Source organism: Leptodactylus fuscus, chromosome 6 (assembly GCF_031893055.1).
Source record: "Leptodactylus fuscus isolate aLepFus1 chromosome 6, aLepFus1.hap2, whole genome shotgun sequence".
NCBI classification, from domain to species: domain Eukaryota; kingdom Metazoa; phylum Chordata; class Amphibia; order Anura; family Leptodactylidae; genus Leptodactylus; species Leptodactylus fuscus.
Window position 1 is genome coordinate 83,234,092 of NC_134270.1, and position 16,838 is coordinate 83,250,929.

Genomic DNA, 16,838 nt, shown 5'->3' on the forward strand with positions numbered 1-16,838 from the left:
TATGGCACAGTACAGTACCACCAAACTACTATTATACACTCACCGGCCACTTTATTAGGTACACCTGTCCAACTGCTCGTTAACACTTAATTTCTAATCAGCCAATCACATGGCGGCAACTCAGTGCATTTAGGCATATAGACATGGTCAAGACAATCTCCTGCAGTTCAAACCGAGCATCAGTATGGGTAAGAAAGGTGATTTGAGTGCCTTTGAACGTGGCATGGTTGTTGGTGCCAGAAGGGCTGGTCTGAGTATTTCAGAAACTGCTGATCTACTGGGATTTTCACGCACAACCATCTCTAGGGTTTACAGAGAATGGTCCGAAAAAGAAAAAACATCCAGTGAGCGGCAGTTCTATGGGCGGAAATGCGTTGTTGATGCCAGAGGTCAGAGGAGAATGGCCAGACTGGTTCGAGCTGATAGAAAGGCAACAGTGACTCAAATAGCCACCCGTTACAACCAAGGTAGCCAGAAGAGCATCTCTGAACGCACAGTACGTCGAACTTTGAGGCAGATGGGCTACAGCAGCAGAAGACCACACCGGGTGCCACTCCTTTCAGCTAAGAACAGGAAACTGAGGCTACAATTTGCACAAGCTCATCGAAATTGGACAATTGAAGATTGGAAAAACGTTGCCTGGTCTGATGAGTCTCGATTTCTGCTGCGACATTCGGATGGTAGGGTCAGAATTTGGCATCAACAACATGAAAGCATGGATCCATCCTGCCTTGTATCAACGGTTCAGGCTGGTGGTGGTGGTGTCATGGTGTGGGGAATATTTTCTTGGCACTCTTTGGGCCCCTTGGTACCAATTGAGCATCGTTGCAACGCCAAAGCCTACCGGAGTATTGTTGCTGACCATGTCCATCCCTTTATGACCACAATGTACCCAACATCTGATTGCTACTTTCAGCAGGATAATGCGCCATGTCATAAAGCTGGAATCATCTCAGACTGGTTTCTTGAACATGACAATGAGTTCACTGTACTCCAATGGCCTCCACAGTCACCAGATCTCAATCCAATAGAGCATCTTTGGGATGTGGTGGAACGGGAGATTCGCATCATGGATGTGCAGCCGACAAATCTGCGGCAACTGTGTGATGCCATCATGTCAATATGGATCAAAATCTCTGAGGAATGCTTCCAGCACCTTGTTGAATCTATGCCACGAAGAATTGAGGCAGTTCTGAAGGCAAAAGGGGGTCCAACCCGTTACTAGCATGGTGTACCTAATAAAGTGGCCGATGAGTCTATATAGGTCACACAAATATAAAATCACTAACTAATGGTTAAAGATTATTTGGATTTGAAGATTAATTGAACGGCAAGCTATTTAGTTAAAAGCAAATACCATACTGTATAATGATATTGTGGACACTTCCATCATCTTATGTCACGTCCTTGCCCATCCGTGTGGAAGGAGTTTTATTTGATTATATACCTTGTGCAACTATTTTTACCCTGCACTGGCAATTGGTCATCCATCCCATCCCTTGTATTTTATATTGTTATTAAAATAAGTGCTTATCAAACACAATAACATTGATCTGGCCCTATACACACATATATATACATACAGCTCTGGAGGACTGGTTTTTCCAGAAGGACAATGCACCATGCTAGGTCAATCAATGTGTTGATGAAGGAGCACCACATCAAGACCCTGTCATGGCCAGCCCAATCTCCAGACCTGAACCTCATTGAAAACCACTAGAATGTAATAAAAGGGAAGAAGGATAGTCACAAGCCATCAAACAAAGAAGAACTGCTCACATTTTTGTGCCAGGAGTGGCATAAGGTCACCCAAAAGCAGTGTGAAAGACTGGAGGAAAGCATGTGAAGATGCATGAAAGCTGGGATTAAGGCCTTGTTTACATGTGCGTTGATTTACAGTTCGGGGGAGTCTGCATGGGGACCCCCCCTCCCCAGACGGAATACCAAAAGCAATTGCAAGCGCTGTGCGGTGAAAGAACACGGTCCCCATAGACTATAATGGGGTCCGTGTGCTTGCCGCACGCTGCCCGCACCAATCATGTGGACAGGAAAGTAGATTGTGAACTACTTTCCTGTCCGCATGTTCTGTGCAGAGATCTAGCGGCAAGCACATGGACCCCATTATAGGTCTAACAGCGCTGCTTCTTTTTTATTATTTTGACGATTTCTCATTTTCTGCAAATAAATACAAAATTTTTTGCTTTGAATTTCGGAGACATGTTATCAGTAGTTTATATAATAAAAGAACGATGTACTCAAAAATATACTAATGAGGAGAATAATCAGAAAAAAACTTTGCACTGGTCATTTAATTATTTCCATTCCTATATATATATATATATATATATATATATATATATATATATATATATATCAGTTGTTGAAATGTGCCTTAGAAATACAATAGGTGAATACTAAATTAAGAATCTCAAAACATGACATAAACTCTGCGATTTATTTAGTTTAGCTTGCACTTGGGAGCCTGTAGTGTGACCCTCTCATTATTAGCATTATGCCAGCAACCTATTAGAATTACTGACTGTCACTAGTATGACATTGGCCTTCTAATGACATGGAACCATATTCTGCTGGTAACTGATCGTATGTCTGTAAATGACTGGAGATTGTTTTTACTTCTAATAACACATGTTCCTATAATACACTAAACATACTATACCATTTAGTAGGACAATCACATTTCTCTATGGCTTTTACTCTGTGTGAAAAGGTGCAGCTTTAATTCCAGTGTGTTATTGATCAGCCGTATGATAAGTAGTGCCCTGTAATGGGATTGTGACCCCAGGGCATGATTTATTTAAGGTGCAAAGGTTTAAATAGAGAAAAACAAAAGACCTGCTTTTCTACAAGATTAGGTCCATTACCAGAAATGTATATACAGTCACATATCATTAGCTCATGCTATGTCATATGTGCTGTAATGCTCCTTACATCATTAGAAGCTGGGCAAGAAATTCCCACCTTGAGGAATGCCTGCACGCCAAAACGTTGCTGCAATGTGCTTCAGAGCAATACAACATTGAAAAAAATATTTTATGTTGCTTTATATCTTTCTTGCATATCTCAAATCCTACTTATCTGTATGAAACTGAAAAACAGATCAAAGAAAAAGTTTGCAACTCAAAAATATAAATGTAGTCTTCATAACATATTATTTATTTATTTTTAGAACACCATTAGTGCCATGATGCTTTACATTTGAAGACAATTTACATATAATACACAAAATACACAGATACAAAAACAAGTACAATAGACTAACCTAATGACGTTATAGCAGAATAGAGGACTGTACCGATAAGGACTTACTATTAGAGATGAGTGAGTAGTATTCGATCGAATACGACTATCAAATACTCGTATCGGTCGAATACCACGTGGGAAAATTCCATTGAATTCAATACAAAAACCTCCTTGTGTGTGTTTTCCCATAGACTATAATGTTATTCGATATTCGATCGAATACTACTCGCTCATCTCTACTTACTATCTATGAGGGACAAAAACACAATAAAAAAAGTGCAGAGACTGTAACCCCAACTTCTCGTAAGATTTAGAGTTGCTCACAACATACAATGATGGGTCAAAATGCACTCAAATTAGAAATTAAGAAAAATGAATTGTGACAAAATACCTCCAACATTTCAGCTTTTCAAAAGTGAGAAAGTATGTTTAGTTTGGCCCACACATGAAATAAAGCCAAAAAATAATAATAATAATGGAAATACTGATTGACAATAACCACGTAAGTACAAGATTCTTTGCATGAAAAATCACTATAAAAACATGGTAACCCTGATGTTTTATTATCTGTACTTCTAATATGGCAAAAGCCTTTTGGTCCCCCTAAGCCATCAGGACCAGGTGCAACTGGTCTGCACCCTTAGGCTGAGGCTCCACGTTGCGGAAATGCAGCTTTTTTTGTTACAGATATTGCTGTGGTTATTTGAGCTAAAGCCAAAAATGGCTACAAAAGGAATTGGAAATATATAGAAAGTTCTTATACTTCTACCTTCTGATCAATCCACTCTTGGCTTTGACTCAAAAAAATGCAGCAAAATCTTCACCAAAAAATGCTACGTTTGTGTGCAGCCTCAGCCTTATAGAGATATAGGAGGGTTCCTTCATTGTTGGCAATAACTTACAGAAATGTCATAACATCAGCCATCCTTCAGATTTCCCTGACCCTGCTTATTGGCTTCCTCACTTTATAATTGCTTACTAATGGAAATCTTGCACTAATATGCTTTCAGGGGAACAGTGATCGCTGTGACAGGTTATCTCCCGGGTTATTGTAGGAAGGATCCATTGATATAGGTTGTCAAATACAGATGAGTATTGTGTCTGAGCCCTGTTAAGTAGAATTAATAATCGATAGCTGTAAATGTAACCTGGGTGGAGTACTAGAACGTAAATTAGTATTACAGATAAGCAGAAAACTGCTGTAAAACTAATGCTTTTTTACACTGGGTCTGTATGTATGTTTACCATATGTGGTGGAGAGTCAGAGCTAAACAGAGTTAACATCCCTGTAAATACTTTACTTTTCTACTTTACTGTTTGTTGTAACTGGGATAATGGCCAACTATAATGGAGGTTTGCTTCAGTGCACAGTCCTATATATGTAGGTAACTGGAGCAACTGTGAGGTTAAATGGTGAAAACGCATTGCTTTTTTTCCTGCAGTACTTGAAAGTCCGCAGAGTTTTCCTCTGCAGACTTTCTGCTTCCATTATATCTATAGGAAAAATGCCAGCATTTCTGTAGGTATTATTGACATGCAGCGGTTTACAAAAACATGACAGTTTTTGAAATTGCAGGATGTCGGCTGCAGGTATTTTTCTGCAATGTGTGAATGCGATTAGCCAGAATCCCATCCACTTTGCAGGTACGGTACAATGCTACGGCAAATCACAGCCTTTACACTACATGAGGCAAATATGAAAAGAGGCAAATGTGAGTGAACATTGTGCGGATGTTGAATCATTGCGGCTGGAATGGCATAAGGACGTACCTGCTGACTTTCCATTGGCGTACAAGCAGATTAGCGCAGATAATTTGCACCTGAATGGAAAAGGTATTGGAACCACCATGCTGGGGGAGAGAATTGTAGTGGGGGGGTGGAGTATTTAACTAGGTTATGGGGGAGAGGTAGGCAGACATTAGACCGGTAGATAGGTTAAAGGAGGGACAGGCTCTAGAGGTAGGTGGGGAAGTGGATGATGGTGGGGAATTAGAACAGTTGATAAGGACATTCATGTTTGACAACTAAACACTTCAGAGAATTGTGGCCATGAAATTAGAGAATTTAAATAAATGAATGTATGAACTTGGTTGGCAATTTATAATGTATGTTCACAAATACTAGAAGCCTAGCAAGCATACTGGGGGGGGCCGAGGCCTTGGTCCAGGAGAAACAAATCAAATCAAATAGGCTTTATTGGCACGCCTGAATAGATATTTGGCATTGCCAAAGCTAGTAAAGAGGGGGGGGGGGGGAGTTGGAGTCAAGGGGGAGAGTATGGGGGGGTGGGGGGGGGGGAGGGTTTGGGGTATAACAGTCCGTGGAGTTTCGTCTTCCTCTTAGTCATTAATGTAGTGGTCTGGCTGAGACGTGGCTAGATTCCTCACATGATTGTCTGTTTAGCATTTAGGGTTTTATACTTTTTTGCAAAGATAGGACAAAATCAAAGTGACTTGAAGTGTGTATGTATGTCAGATGTGGCATGAAAGTGAGCGCAAAAGAGGCAAATGTGGGTGAAGATTGTGAGTGAAATGGCATAAGGCTATACCCACTGATAAAATATTTTTTGACATAATCTATAGACCCCTAATGTTCCAAGAGGTGGGCAGGGCACTTCTTATTTATGTGACTCTAAGTAGGGTACCAACCCTTGATATCCACTAACAACAAAAGTTGTATACAACACAATAGTATAATACAAAAGTGATTTTATTCACTAGAGCAAAAAAGGGTAACCTTTTAGTCAATGTTTAGACCTTCGTCAGACTCTGTGGTGATAGAACTAGTGAGGAAAGGAGACCAATAAATCAGGCAAGACAAGGCAGATCTCAGTGCTGTGTTATTTGCGGTATAACATGACTCTTTCCATACCTGATATGGACTGTTTACTGAATAATGGCTATATCTTTGTTGTTGCTATGGATTACCATTGACACTGTTGTAGTGGAAACACCTTGGTTACTTTTACCGTGTATTGTATTTCACGTGTTTTGACAGTTATGTGACATATGTATACATAAAATGTATGTATACTGTAAATCAGGGGTCTCAAACTCAACTCAGCATGTGGGCCACAGAGCAAGATCCCAGCCAGTCGGCGGGCCGCACCGTGGCAAATTTAGCTCCACCCACTTTTATGTTGACTCCGCCCATTCATTTTTCATGTGCCCCCACACTGTATAATCCTCCTACAGTCACCCGTAAACTATATGTCCCCCCTCCATCTTTCCCCCAGTTATATATACACCCTTCATCTGCCCCCAGATTCATGTCCCCCCATCTCTGCCCCAGATTCATGTCCCCCCATCTCTTCCCCCAGATTCATGTCCCTCCATTTCTGCCCCCAGTTTCATGTCCCTCCATTTCTGCCCCAGTGTCATGCCATTCTCCCCCCTCCCTTCGTCTGCCCCCAGTGTCATGAGCCCCTTCATTCCACCTCAATGTTTAAAGAGGACCTTCCACCATTTTGCCCACAGGCAGTTCTATATACTGCCGGAAAGCTGACAGTGCGCTGAGTTCAGCGCACTGTCGGCTTTCCCGATGTGGGCCCAGTGTGAAGAGCTTACGATCCGGTACCGTAGCTCTTCTATGGTCAGAAGAGCGTCTCTGACACTCAGTCAGAGATGTCCTTCTTCACAGCACAGCCAATCGCGCTGTGCTGTGAGAGCCGGGAGGAACGCCCCCTCCCTCCCTGATAATGCTCGTCTATGGACGAGTACTGCGAGCAGATGGAGGGGGGAGTTCCTCCCGGCTCTCACAGCAAAGCACGATTGGCTGTGCTGTGAAGAAGGACGTCTCTGACTGAGTGCTCTAAGTCATGCAATGTTCATTTTATAAAGAAGACAAGGCTTTCACCTGCAAACCCCCAAATACGTCGTACTTGTTCAGTCTTTTTCTACTTTTCCACTGTTTTCAGCACAGTATATGGAGCTAAAAGCTTTGTACAATGTGTACTGGCTGTGACACACTATTGGAGCTGAGTTGCGACAGAGCAGCATGGCCACTGCACAGCATTTGAAGCTATTTGTTATAATTTGTAATAGTTATACAGAAAAAAAAAAGTTGGCGCTCCTCGAGGCTATTATCATGAGGATTGAAGGTATTACACAAGTCACAAACACTAAAAACAATGCTCATCTATATGAATTAAGCAATTTGTGCCGCATACTATCGTTTGTGGAGAGTCACTCTGGAGCTGATCAAGGCTGCAAGGTCCAAATGACAGTGGACATTCACCTGGAGGTGTATCCTGGTATCCTGACACCACACATCTATCTGGGTTCTCAACCCAAAAGAAAGTATTCTACAGACTTTGGCAGGTTTAATAATGCTTGGTCTATCGTAACAAAATCAATATTACATATAATGAGATAGTTATTCATGCACATCCAACTCAGTGTTAATGTTATTCATGCGCAGGTATTCATGTAGATATTTCCTAATATCATGAGTATTCAAAGTGATATGGGTTTTGTTTATGTTTTATTTTCTTATAGAATTAAAGGAATGCTGCATACTTCTTGAAACTGTACTCCACATTGCTACTTTATAGGGATTCTATCACTAGAATACCCTTTTTACTATAAATACACGTAGGAATAGCCTTGAGAAAGGCTAGTCTTCTCTTACCTTTATTATTCTGATCGGCGCTGCCATTCCTGAGGAATTTTTTCTTTCTTCCTTATGCAAATGAGTTTTCTCACAGCACTGGGGGCGTCCCCAGCTCTGTTGGAGCACTGGGGGTGTTCCCAGTGCTGCGAGATTAGAATAATAAAGGTAAGAGAATAATAGCCTTTCTTAAGGCTATTCCTTTGTGTATTTATTGTAAAAGAGCTGTTGTAGTGATAGAATCCCTTTAATCAGGGGCCACACGGTGGCTCAGTGGTTAGCACTGCAGCCTTGCAGCGCTGGAGTCCTGGTGTTCAAACCCTGCCAAGGGCAAAAAAACAACTGCAAGGAGTTTGTATGTTCTACCCATGTTTGCATGGATTTCCATCCCATATTCCAAAGACATATAGATAGGAGGAAAAAAAAAAAAAGTACATTGTGAGCTCTATGTAGGCTCACAATCTACATTAGAAAAAAAAATCCCTTTAATCAATATGGCTACAGTTAGACTGCATTTGTTGTAGGCACCAGAGTGGCTCCCAGCACATATATCTAACATAGGTCCCTATATATACCTAATACAGGCCAAATGAGTGTCCCTCAGGCTGACACAAATTTGTATCACTTTTTTATGGATTAGCACTGTTTCCTGCGCTTTTCTAGTCAGACAGATTCCACAACCAAATGCATGTGCATGGAATACCTTGGTTTAATATGGGAGCCTATGATCAACATATGCCACTGTATGCCTACAGTACAAGCATCTCTAGTAGGTATTAGGTACAAGAATTTTATAACTTAAAGGAGCTATCCAGCTTCCAAACATTATCTGAAAATACATCCACATCAGTGCTAAATACTCACTGTTCCTTTGTGCAGACTTTGCTTGGTTTTACTTTACTTGAGACTCCTTGTTTCACTGTTATTTACATGCAGTGAATCTATGAAGAAACTACAGTTCCCATGATGCATCTGCTTGCTCTCACTCCCTGTGTTTGCCGCTCTCAGGGGGGGATGGGCTAATAGAGGAGTGTGCTTGAACAAAACATTACAGAACATGTGACCTTGGATGCGGGAATGATTTATTATCTGTGATTTCATTGGAGGGGAGAGCAGGGGCAGATGCATTATGGGAAATGTAGTTTGTTCAAAGATTCACTGCTTGTAAATAACAGTGATACAAGGAGTCTGAAGTAAAATAAAGCCAAGCAAAGGCTGCACAAGGGAACAGTGAGGATTTAGCACTGCTGTGGACGTATTTGCAGATAATGTTTGGAAAATGGAGAACCCCTTTAAGTTATGATAAATAAGTACATTTGAGATTTGTGCCTCACGATGAAGTCAACCTTTCAGGATCTAACATTTTCCTGAAGAAATCAAGAAGTATTATACTTTGTACAATATTAGATTAACGAGTGCTTTGTTAAACATTTACATAACATTATATAACAGTAAGTGAGCTGCTGCAGACCCTTTTTGCTAATATATTGTATGTTGTCTGGCAATTGATTATATTTCGTTTTGGCATACCTGATTATATGTCACCTGCCTCTACACTTGCAAGTGAATCCCTTCCACACATTCCAGAGAAAATGCGGCGATTTCCAAAACTGCTGGGTTTTTGGAAATCACAGCATGTTAATTATACTTCCGGAAATACTGGCAGTTTCCCTATAGCTATGATTGAAGAAGAAAGCTCTGCGTTAACATCCGCAATGCGTTTCTGTCCCACTACGTAGGGCCTTAGCCTTAAGATGCTATATATATATATATATATATATATATATATATATATATATCTTACAATAGAATGTGCAATATTATACAAAATAATAATCAGCTATTATGTGACTTAATGGGGACCTCTGAGTACAATATTCATAATGTGACAAATAGTAAGATCAGAATACTACTCTCCTTCCATGAACGTATGCAGCAGACATCCTTAGACATCCAAGTATTGTTGTGCTCATTAATATGTCACTAAATGCATGAAATAGTCTCTGAAGACTCGAGAAACTTTTCTCTTAGCAATTAAGTTAACTGCAGAGCTACAACAATCTATACCTTGAGGGGTATTATATGTACAGTACTCCCACGCCACTTCTAAAGTAGGGTAGAGTAGGATAATCCCTTGAAATTTAATCATTACCCTCTGTGGTTACCTGGCAAAGCTACAAGGGTACGATTCTGCAGCAAATTAGTTAAAATAATAATTTGGTTTCCTAAAGAGGCAGCTTGCCAGCTCAATACCTTATACAACCTGGAGGGATCAAAGTCTGTCCGATGATAAATTGAGGCCAGTGTTCCCATTAAGAAGTATATCCTTCTTAACACTTTGTTGTTCTGACTTTATTGCAGCAAAATCTTTCATTCCTTGCATATATGTCCTGGAGAGTCTACTTAATTCCATACTCTGTACACCTATGTGTTAGTTAAAAAAAACTTTTTTTGGCATTAGGTATAAAATACCTTACTGTCATTTATGTATTTATAGACCTGAATATTAATGTGCACATACTTTACTACAAAATTATCTGAAAACAAAGCTGAATGAAATTACACAGCTACAGTAGATAAAAATAGTAATGAATATTGATGTGGAAGTCAAGAATGTCTGATCAGTTATCTTTTGAGCCCTATATACCATTGTGAGATAGTCACATATACTCAATCATAATAGTATTGGATAGGTGATACAGAGACAGCAGAGAAGACTTGTTCAGTTGCTTTTATAACTCTTATTTACCATCTGCAAGGAACTAGGGACCAGGTACTGAACATCTAATCTACAAATTGTAGAAGACTTCGGTGGTTGGATCCTGCTAAAGAGATTATTATGGCATAGGCAATTGAAATTAGGTAAAGGCTTACAGTAGAGAAACTCATGTAAAGAAGAAGTTAAAGTGAACCCTTTAAAATTACTTAATATATTGTTTAGAGGATGGGGAATGAAATGTAAGTATAACTGGGGTAATGGTCATGTAGGTCACAAGAAAATGAAATCCATGTTTTAATTTTGTCAGCTCCTTGCCCAGGATGCAACTCCTTAATATACAATGCCCCAGGCTATCTATAGTGGACAGTCCCCAGGTCCATATCTCTGATCTGATTGATGGCTCTAGCACCCAGAGAAGAGGGGAGGTCCTAGAATTCAGAAAGCCTGGTCACCTCACATAAAGGATCCACCGCCTGGGTACTATCACTGATGTGCATTTGTCAGGTCAAGACTACAGTCAGATGTCATTTCAGCTTACACCCGCCTATATTTGTGCAGTATATTAACAATGTATTGTATAGCCAGTAATTCCATAATATAAATAGTGTATATGCTGTACTTTGCTCCAAAACCGTAAGTAATTCAGTAAATGAAACTGATGCCTGTCAGTCACTGATGTCTGAGCAGAATATATAGGCACTCTTCATGGCAGCCTGTATTCTAGTATGATGCTCAAAGCCCAGAAGGTAACCACTTCTATTTATTTAGTTATTTGGTTTTCTTATATAGTGCCCTGTTCCACAGCACTTTACAAATATTGTCAGCAGTGTCCCTATGTGCTCACATTCTCCATAGTAATGAAGAATCTTGGAGCCATTTCTATCATTTATCCGCTCTTATTGGCCTAATGGAGACTTCGGTCGTATGTCGAAATTTGTTGTCTGCTTAGCCAGAATGAAAGGTAGACGTCTCAAATGATTCTTCTTCCTGCTTGTTTGAGATCTATGCAAGCAGGGCCAAAGACCTCCAGCATTTTGTCCTCCCTTTTCTGTACATTTATACCTCCCACTATAGAAGCTGGCTGCAACTGATTTGCCTACATACAATACTACCTAGGGGTGTACCTGGTACCTCACAACCCCTCCAGGTTGGCGCAATGACTTTGGGGATACCCCCACATGTACCTCCTCACACCGAAGATAATTTGCACCATGGAGGGTTCTTCTTTCTTTCTTCATATGTGCATGGAGGCCTCCTTACTCTGGGCACACCTGATGCTTTTGCCCTGGCAAAATGAGCCTCTTCCAGAGGGATCAGACATCACTGTCTCCTCACCTCCCATTTACAATATATGCACGTTTGAACATGCCTATACAATTGTATGGAGGAGTCAGGACTGATAGCTGTCATTCAGCTGGCATCTGCGGAAGGTGAATGGGCACCTTTACCCTTAGGTTCAGTTTGGGTACACTAGAGAGGAATCTATTCTTTAAGTTCTCTAAGATGAAGCAACATAAAATTATTTTCACAACTGATAGAGAAGCCATCAAAAGATCATGAACAAATAAGTACTTTTAATATGCCACATGTGATTTACTGACCATTAAAAAGCTAAAATAGTTTCCATTTTCATAGTTATACAGACTGCTTTATTCTGTTTTGTGTTTTATCTTCTCCCCTTGGTGTCTCTCGCACATACCACTTCCGATGAGCTAATATTCCCTGTAGACCCATGAGTCCTATCTATAGTGGGGAGAGAGATTTTAGTGTGCACTCAATTAACCTGTTGTGTACTCAAGAGAATAGAAGCCATTGCATGGTGATGGTTTATGCGCCTCTTGGGTGTTTAATGGGTTTATCAAATGTATCTGTTAAATCTCAGAAGGAGAGGCAAACTTGAAAGAGCATGTTAAAATATACATAATACAAGTGTCTAGACTCAGAAACAAATAGTATTGTCAGGGGACCCTGAAGGTCTATAGTTACTTAACTTTGTTTTTTCATTTTCTGAACTCACGTGTCTTTATACAAAGAAAAAAAAAACTTATGAAAAGTTACTTTTAAAGAAAAGAGCCAGCCTTTATATAACAAAGATGCTAATAAAAACAAGAACTGTACTGTATGTACAAAAGGCCAAAAAACCCAAATCCTCAGTTGCAAACTAAGGGAGTGTTCACACGAGAAGGAATATGGAGCTGATTGTGAGGCAGAGTCCAACACAAATTCATTTCCATATTATATTGTGTGAACATACCCCTTAGGTAAGAGTACTCTTTGGCCGTTAAAGGCCATCTTGCCATAACTTTACTGACTGCTTATGATTACTAAGTCCATCACCAATGGAAAAGCCTGAGATGGATGTAGAGTGTGGTGGAATGAATGAATGAATGAATGAATGAATGAAGATTATGGGTGAAATGTTAGCCACAGGTACATCTGATACAAGCTAAAGTAACATATATTCATTAATTTAGTGTTTATTATTCAGTATAAGACTGTTGGAAAGGAAGGTAGGCACTTGTCTATTGAGATCAGAATCCATACAATAGAGGTCCTTTTAATGAAAGCTAGACCCACGTTTCCCTTGTACCAGTTTTCATAAATCTCCCACTTTCTCGGAGGATTTATGTAGCATTTTGCTTCAACCATGTTTGATTGAGGCTTTTCTTGATGTTGTATGGACATTTATAAGGCATCACAATAATGGAATAAATAGGAATTACACTCTCAAATATATAGGATAAATAGATTAAACTAAATCCTTGAGAACATTTTTATTCATATTTCACCTTCACATGTCCACAGAAAAATATCGTGGATGTGGAAAGATGGCAAAATTTTGATTTTAATAATTGAAGTGTAGTTTTATTTTTCACAAAGATATGGTGCTGTTCAGTCCAAGCTAAAAGTATAAAGGTCTCCCCCGTAGATGGCTTTGGGCAGGAGAGGACATTGTAGTAATTAAAGTGAATGATAAAGAAGTGAAGTGAACCATTATAGCAAAGGAGAGGAAATGGAATGACATATACATAGGACACCCATGGTAGTAAAATAATGGTATTCATTGCTGTGTTGAGGGTCAAAGTCATTAAAATATTGATAGACAATGCAGCAGAGCAAAATGTCTTTAGGCTGATACTAGATTTTCTAGTCAAGAATAGATTAATTATTGTCACATTTCACAGTAATACAGGAAATATAATCATCAAGAACAGTGACAAATCCAAGCTTGAGAACTTTACTTTGGATTTTTGTAGCCCTTTAATCTCATCGGATATTATTCTGCAAAGTGCTGGAGGACAGTCATGTAAATTAAAGACATGCTGTAGTAATGCAGTCTCCAGATTGTAGAACTGGAACTTGGTATACATTGAATTTTATCCTTACCAATAACCCGGTCAGTCAATTGAAGAAACAGGGATTTCATATGTGTACATTTAACTATTTCCCTGCCAAGGGGCCACGAGTACAGCTTGCTGCATGACCCTGCTGGTCAGCGGTGGAAAAAATGCAGGAGCCTGCATGATTAAATAAGATTAAATGTGCGCTCAGGCTAGCTCTTGTGGCAGATATTATAAAAACAGCTGCAATTTGTTCTCTTCTCATGAAGGATTATATCAGTTTGGTATACAACCTAAGGCACATTACTGTGTGGACATTTGTGTTTTAGATTCTATATATATACATTTTATTTAACATTCTAGGCTGTGAAGCTGCCCCCCCCCCCTCCCCAACACTACGGTCCCCCACCTCCCCCCTTTGCAAGCCCACCAGCAAAACAAGCCAAGAAGCAAGGGCAATTAAATAAAGAAGAAACAGCTTTTCAAATGGAAATTGATAAGCCTTCCAAAGCCAATAGCCCATGAAACGTGAAGAAAAAAAGGATGTAATGCAGAGGAACTGGAGATATAAACATGCACGTTGAGTGGCATACACAAACAGACACAGGGACACACATATGCACTCAGCCCTGCCAAACATTTAACATTAGAACTTGTGGCTCTGTAAACATTTGTGAAAAGACTGAAATATCTGACATCAGTCTGGTTAGCGCACACAAAGCAGCAGCCGTGACATACCGCAAATCACATCCCATGATCCAAATTTTAACAGAATATGATGTGATTCATAATTTTCCCTATGGGCAAAAGTCAAAAAAGATTTACATTGAGTATGTTTCATATTCATTTCTCACAGTGGAAGCAGAAGACATACAGTATAGAATGTTCCTTTTATGAGAATGCCCTTGATCTTTTCTTGAAAGAGATTCTTTTTCTTTATCTCCAGGGAATCAGACTTCACACTTTTGTTTAAAGTGAAGCCTTTACATGGAAAAAAACCTGTATGAAGTTCCTATTTGATAAAAGAACTTTTAGCACATATGTATGTGTAGAAATGGGGATGTGTTATGTGACCTTCTAGATGAAGAATTGATTACATATTGGGACTCCTGCATTGCCTCTCTATTCAGGCCCTGTGAGCTGAAAAACATATAATATAAAAGTAGAAAATCCTTCCAACTTACCTTCTCATTGCACCGCTCCCAAAACCAGTAGAGACAGAGGCAGCTGGTGGTAAGCTAAGACCTGCCAGAACAGCCTAAGCTTCTCTTAATACATCCCTGTGTCAGTTCCATTGATGTCATGCAGTGACAGGCAGAAACACAAAATGAACACAAGATCAGAACACGTTTATGCACCAGGCATATTATCTGGCCCCTTGTCAGAAAATAGTGCTCCAAAATCAAGGGGGTGGGGGTAGTCCTTTATTCCTGGCAAGAGCCTTGAGGTTATATTATCACATTCCCCCTTCTTATTTCATCTGCTTTGCTGAGAGTTTGCCTCCGATCTTGTTGTCTTGCTTCTTCTTCTCTGCATCCGACAAGGTTGTTGGGAATCTATCAAGGTAAAAGGAGCACATTACACATGTTGCATTCAAAGTTAAACACCATTGAGTGGATGGGAAAACAAAAATCACCTTTCTTCTGGTTTTTCTTTTCAGGGGGAGTGAAAAGCAGTGACTTGGAAAATTGAGAAAATAAATGAGAAAAAAAAATGAATTTCCAGTTGAAGTCTTCTGTTTATGTCATGGGCTCTTGTGGAGAATTGAACCTGGATGCATGTTGAATCTGCACAGGTCTATATCCTTCTCGAGTTCGTCTCTCTAGATTCTCTGCTTGTGGACGGAATATATGAGCAGTTTAAATGTCCCTTGTCATTCTGCTGTTTTCTCTCTCCCTTTCTACTCACTCTCTCCTCCTCTTCTCCTTGTTAGAGAGGCATGTCCGTGGTAAACTGATGTATTTTCCCCCTCTTTCACACAGATGCATGCACTCAGATACAGACAGGGAGATGGGGCTGGAGAGGCAGAGTGAGATCCGCACACACATACACACACAGGGAAAGCGAGAGAGGGAGAAGCACACACAGGGACATTAACATTCAGAACCGATAGCACCTCATACCACGGCATAGGGAACAATTTAAAGAGATAAGTCGGACACTGCTGCCAACCTGCCTTTCCCCTCTACACAAGCTCATGGCAACACTGCATATGGAAGCTTAGGGCAAGTAAGGGGCTAGTGACATTTCTGACAATGATTTAATCTTGACAAGGATGAAATGAGAACTGCATGCAGCTAATAAGACTAGGAGACAGTGGAAATACTACAGCTACACATAAATTACACCTCATAATTGATGCATAGTAATTGACATTTACACTGCAAGAACAAAAAGATGCTGGAATATTAGCAAAATCCAATAAACCTGCACAGAAAAACTACAATGTTTATTGGATCCCAAGAATGAGATCTTTACTTGTCTTCACATTGTCCGGCTTCTGACCTTGGTGTTACATTGTCCTATAGTAATAGGAGGTTCTGGTCCAGGGCTGTGTCTAATTAACTGTAATTAAGAGCGCATCATAATGACATAAATGAGGTATCTGAGCATCAGCTGACATCAGATCGCCATGTATCATTTCACAACACAAGCATAAGTAGATCAGATCAGGACCCTAGGCAGATTAAGGTTAATGGTATAATGTACAGTATTAGTTTAGCACAGTGCACCATAATCTGTGGTTTTCTTCTACAAATCCCACCATGCCAAGATGTAGATTCTCATGGTCGCCGTGACTTGCAGTTTCACCGCATATGGAGAGTCCAGGATTGGAGACCACATCAGAAATCACATCCATTTTCCTTCTGATTGATGTTACATATTGGAAAGGTCATACACATAAATAT

At 40.0% G+C, this 16,838-nt stretch overlaps 1 protein-coding gene across 1 annotated transcript in view; it reads right to left on the reverse strand.

The window, feature by feature from the left end:
* GRIN2D (glutamate ionotropic receptor NMDA type subunit 2D) overlaps positions 1-16,043 on the reverse strand; it is a 721,729-nt gene extending 705,686 nt beyond the window's left edge. Inside the window, exons 1-2 of the mRNA XM_075276758.1 lie at positions 15,566-16,043; positions 15,114-15,485 (exon numbers count right to left, since the gene is read on the reverse strand). The gene's annotated coding sequence lies outside the window, so the exon portion shown is untranslated. The remainder of the gene's footprint in view (positions 1-15,113; positions 15,486-15,565) is intronic.
* Positions 16,044-16,838: the final 795 nt, after the last annotated feature.